We start from the raw sequence: 5861 nt of genomic DNA, 5'->3' as shown, positions 1-5861 counted from the left end.
CACCTACGGATTTTTGACCAAGAAATGGTCTCCACCAGAAATCCAAGAATGTGATCTATGGCAAGGAAACATATGTGGGGTGAGGTGTATGAGCCTCTGGTCGATGATCAATGGCCACACAACCCCCATTTTTGTCGAAAATGGCCATGAACGACCATTTTCAATAATATCGAAGGCTAACACCTATGGATTTTTGACCAAGAAATGGTCTCCACCAGAAATCAAAGAATGTGATCTACGACAAGGAAACATATGTGGGGTGAGGTGTATGAACCTCTGGTCGACGATCAATGGCCACACAACCCCCATTTTGCCGAAAATAGCCATGAATGACCATTTTCAATAATACCGAAGGCTAACACGTACGAGTTTTGAACCAAGAAATGGTTTCCACCAGAAATCCAAGAATGTAATCTATGGTAAGGAAACATATGTGGGGTGAGGTGTACGAGCCTCTGGTCGATGATCAATGGCCACACAACCCCCATTTTGCCGAAAATAGCCATGAACGACCATTTTCAATAATACCGAAGGCTAACACGTACGAGTTTTTGACCAAGAAATGGTCTCCACCAAAAATCCAAGAATGTGATCTATGGCAAGGAAACATATGTGGGGTGAGATTTATGAGCCTCTAGTCGATGATAAATGGCCACACAACCCCCATTTTTTATGAAAATAGTCATGAGCGACCATTTTCAATAATATTAGAGGCTAAGACCTACGGATTTTTGACCAAGAAATGGTCTCCACCAGAAATCTAAGAATGTGATCTATGGCAAGGAAACATATGTGGGGTGAGGTGTATGAGCCTATGGTCGATGATCAATGCCCACACAACCCCCATTTTTGTCGAAAATAGCCATGAATGACCATTTACAACACTACAACCTTTTAGGCCTTCTGTGACATTGTGATTATGTCACTAACTAGTGTTTATTTGTCATAGATTGTATTTTGGTGACGCTATTGTGACGAAAAGGTCATCGTCACAGAAGGTGCGTGTTAAATAGACTACAATGACGTTCATAAAAAAAGCGTCATAGATTTTATGACACACATTAGATTCGTCACTAAATCTATGACACTCTATTTTGTCATAAGTCGCTCTGAAAACGTCACAATTCATACTGACATGAATTGCCACATGGCTAATGGTGATGACGTGGGATGTGACATGGCAAAATCTTTATGACAAAAATATTTGTCATAGATTTGATCACGTGGCAAAATTATTGTGATGAAGAATTTCGTCATAAATTGGGATGCAGTGGCCACTAACGTGGCAAGTGACGATGTAAAGCATTTGTGACACATATAATCGTCATCAAAAGAAACACATCGTATGAATTCATACCATCATGGAATATTACACATCACAACCAAAATATCATATTAATATGTTGAACACGAATATTTCATCCATTAGAGAATCATATAACGTCAAAACATATATCTACAAATCCTTTAACTTCAATTCCAAAGAAAATCCTATAACTTCAACTCAAAGTACTAAATATTAAGCATATTGTTACTAGCTACTATAACATCCATAAGGTTACAGATCCTATAGTGGTCAAGCAGACTTAAAGATGGACACGCTTGACCTCGACTGAAGCTTAATAGTTGATGAAGGTGGTTGTTATTTTTTTTTGCATCGACCTCATCATACTATCAATGGTCTCCTGAAATGCCTGTGCTGCTACATTAGGCCGAGCGACATGAGCCCCAGTCTGAGCTCAGATATGATCCCTGCGAAGAGCACGGGGAAGTATGAGATGCCCACACAATCACTATCAGTCAAACCACACAATGAGCAAATAGTAAATTTTGGACATCAGATGAATACCTCTCCAAAGGCAAGAACAAATGTCACTGACGATATTACAGCAAGAACATGATGAAACATCCTATCAAGAAATATAGGAAGTGCCTGCAAAGGCTGCAATGAGGTTAACATAAAATTCAATGGTTAAAATAGAATGTAGTGCAAAAGATATCAGAAAAAAACAATATGTGACCTATGCCCTACCTATCAATGACTTTAGAATACAAAAATAAAAAGGAATAAGGTGTAAGAGTATCAACTAGTGAAAGAACACTCGTATGAGAAGTTTGATAGTAGATTTAGGACTCGGAAAATAATATTGATCAGATATACATACACCATACGATGTATTTGGACTAACACAAATTGAATGTGTTGAAGTTGGATGATGAAAGAAACTAGTAGCAACCGGGAGAAATAAGCTTATATAGTGGATGCAATAGGTTGTATTCTCAATCTTATCTAAACTTCATCAACTAGTTCCAAAATGTAAGATAAACATAAATAGGATTACAAAAAATCATGGTGACATGGTGCCAAAAAAGTTGAACACATACAACTTCAGAACCTTGTCCCTCTCTCCCAATAATGAGTTAAAAGGTCTAAGTGTTGATGCTAGGATAATTCATTAGAAGCTTCAAAATAATTCTGATATTACCATACATTCTTTTAGCAAATGAATTCAGTTCTAGAGTACAAAATAGTGTGATAATTGATATGATTACAATCCAAATATTCTACCTCCATGGCAGCAACATTACACAACAATAGGGTGACATGAAGCTAGTGCTGCTTTTGAACAACTAGAAGGATGACAGCTGCAGCAAACATGGTAAATAGTAAACCAAACATGAGGGACAGAAGAACCATTAGTCAAGGGCAAATACGACAATTGAGTTGGACTTCAATAAGGCAATAACAATAGACCACTGTAACTAAAAAGGGGATGCTAAAAGACTGCACCGAGGGCGATCCTTGGACCTATGCTTTGGCGTAGCAACAACACCGTAGCCCATTTGAGAACAACCAAGACATCACCGGGGTCAAGGCTTAGAGCAGTGGTTTGCCATGGGACAACCCATTAGATTTTTTTAATATAGCCTAAAATGCTCACACAGAGAGTCAAACTCAAAACCTAAGGAGTGCTAGTTAGATAACCTAATCAACTCAGCTAGAGATCCTTTCGCACTGTAAAGATTACCAGGTAAGACAAAACCGAAAGTGCATGCTACCCTAGTAAACAAAAATGGTAGATCCAGGATACTCGAGTGATCAATTTTTATTATTATCCATTGCATTCTACTTCCACTTCCCACCTATCTGATGTATCATTTCATATATCACTGGAACGAGGTGAACCTTAGAAAATAATGAATCCCATCCATATTGTTTTTCCTTATTCCTGACTATACCCTTTTTTGTTTGTTCTACATCCCTTTTCAAACACTTCTACATGTAAATAATATGTCAATGTTGGTGTTACCATCAGATTATATCCTCACTATCATTACCACCACCTACAAAATCTAGCAGACTTCTAATAGGGGCGAGAAAAAAATTCACCACATACACTAAAGACGCTCTAATGTTCAAAATTGCAGAGGAATTTGAGAATCCAATAGAGTATATGATGCTCTCATCCCTATTACCTAATGTAACAAGCCACGACAGTGAGATCTCCACTACCAATATAACAAACCCGCACATAGGGCAGTAACCAGATCGAGCACAACGAGGTAACAACAGGGAATATGTAGGGGTTCAGATTGGACCAACCTAAGCCTTCTTGGCGTCTGTGCTGCTATGTTGGAGGATCTCTAGCTCGACGAGGCCGAGCGACGAGCCCCAGTGTGAGCCCAGATATGATCCATGCGATGAGCACGAGGACATGCTGAATGGATCATCTGCAACCAGAGTTATTCCCTAAATAACTTATGGCCACAATGATACAACATTTTCACAAACAAACAAATATTCAATAAAGACAACTTGAAATGAATAAATAAGTACATAATGTAGGAAATTCTCGAACTCCGCACAAGGAGCACATGCAGAACACATGAGAATTTGAAGCAAAAATGATAGAACAAACATAGAACATTCTCAAACTCTCACCACAATGCAACAAAATTTATGGAACGCGAACAACCAGAGTATCCTCATCAGCCCAAGATACTACTCCCTCCATCCAAAATTCCAAATAGATCAGGACTCCCGAGAATTTTAGGAAAAAATAAGTGTACAAAGGGACTCTGAATAGGGAGCACATTCTATTTCACCTAATGCACAACTCACTAGACTTAAGAGTATTAAAAAACATTTAAAAGCACAACCATAGGGTTGTATGCATTGGGGCTTGCCTGGAAACCAACACTACATTAATGGAATCATACACTAGCTGATTAGGATAACATACCATTTGATCTAACGGATAAACATTATTAAATAGTATAAAATTTCATGAAACTACATTCACATCAACCTAAAGATCTAAAGCATAACAGATTCAGTAGAGGAAGAGTTCCATTCGTTCCTGGCAATCAATCTAATGACCAACAATACTAACAGTGCCACGAGATCAATCACTTCAATTTCACATATCACAGCTCAAAAAAGGAGTACGGTAAGCAAGTTGCTTTTGCTAATAATAATATCCAATGCCTAATAAATGTCTGAAAGCAACTGTACAATATGACTAATAATTTAATAATGAATGTGGTCATACTGAGCGAGTAAGCCAAATTAAAATTAGAAGAAAACCAAGAACTAGACTAACGTTAGTATGGGCCCTAACAGAGAAATCACGGATTTTGGACAATACAAAATCTGACCACACCCACTCAAGTAAAATATCTTACTAGGAACCAATTGTTTTCAGAATCAGAAATAAAAAATGATCATGAACCTACACACTCCTAGAGAATTATCAGTCCATCAATCAACCAACGAACAAAAATAGAGAATTAGCCCACCAAGACTAAATTCGATATTTGCAAGAACAACGACGAAACCCTAGTTCACTCATTTTATCGAAAATCTAGCGGGCGTCGTGTTGGGGCTTGCTTCTCCACACATTCATGGGATTCCTATGCTCCAATTGCACACACGTACACGGTACACACATACATCAGCAAGGTACTAGCAAAAATTGTATTCACTGAGAACTAGCGAGACAACAGAGGGAAGTTGTGGATCACCACTTTAGAAACGGTGGCGGGGCTAGGCGATGAGGTTGGAGTTCGCAGGAGTCCTTGGCAGGGCCTGGGCGAGCACGTCGCCGCGCAGGGACGTGGGGACTCAGTCGATGGCGAGGCAGAGCTGGAGCGAAGGCCGCCGCGGCCTGGGGAGGGAAGTGTGGAGGGTTGGGAGCGGCGTCCGGCGTGGTGAGCACAGGGAGGCAAGGAGACAGGCGAGCAGAGAGATGAGGCTGACGGCCGGTGTGGCGCCCAAGGCATGGCTACGACGGCATAGGTGATCACCACGCCCATGGAGGAGCATGACGGGGAGATGAAGCAGGGACGATGACTGGGTCAGGCCGCGGCGAGGTCGGCCGGCACAGCGAGGGCGCACGGCGGCACAACCTAAAGCAGGTGCATGGAGCGAAGGCCGCCGCGGCCAGGGTAGGGAGGCGGGCGGGCGGGCGCGCTGCAGGGGGGCGCTGGGCAACAGGAAGGGGCGGTGGCTTGGCGTGCTCACTGGTGGAGGGCGAAGAAATTGGCACAAGCGTGGAGAGAGGGCGTTCTTGAGGGATAGCTGGATAGGGCTAATGGAGGCGGTGGGGAAATAATTTGAGGGAGTATGGCGGCGGGGAAAAGAAAAAGATGGATTTTCCATTTTTTTGAACAAAAGCAAACAAAATATCTTGGTGGTTAGATTAGGGTTTAAGCGAGATGTAAATGGACTGAACAAAAAGACATTGGCTACAATATTTTAGTCGACATCTGAATCAGTTGAAGTCATACGAATTTCGTCCACTATCCAAACAATTGATTGGAGAACAATTTGATTAATAACTTTATGCCTTGTTTTTTGG

At 41.0% G+C, this 5861-nt stretch overlaps 1 long non-coding RNA gene across 2 annotated transcripts; it reads right to left on the bottom strand.

The window, feature by feature from the left end:
• Nucleotides 1–1346: 1346 nt before the first annotated feature.
• LOC118474951 (uncharacterized) lies at nucleotides 1347–5587 on the bottom strand. 2 transcript variants are annotated; one of them, XR_004854499.1, is made up of 5 exons: nucleotides 5026–5587; nucleotides 3605–3732; nucleotides 2570–2646; nucleotides 1850–1942; nucleotides 1347–1752 (listed from the first exon to the last, which is right to left on the bottom strand). It is a non-coding gene; the product is annotated as an uncharacterized lncRNA (long non-coding RNA). The 2 variants fall into 2 exon arrangements; XR_004854498.1 differs by lacking the exon at nucleotides 2570–2646.
• Nucleotides 5588–5861: the final 274 nt, after the last annotated feature.

Source organism: Zea mays, unplaced genomic scaffold (genome assembly GCF_902167145.1).
Source record: "Zea mays cultivar B73 unplaced genomic scaffold, Zm-B73-REFERENCE-NAM-5.0 scaffold_359, whole genome shotgun sequence".
Classification (NCBI taxonomy): Eukaryota; Viridiplantae; Streptophyta; class Magnoliopsida; order Poales; family Poaceae; genus Zea; species Zea mays.
Note: the sequence above shows the minus strand (reverse complement) of the source record. Positions and strands in the feature narration are given on the sequence as shown.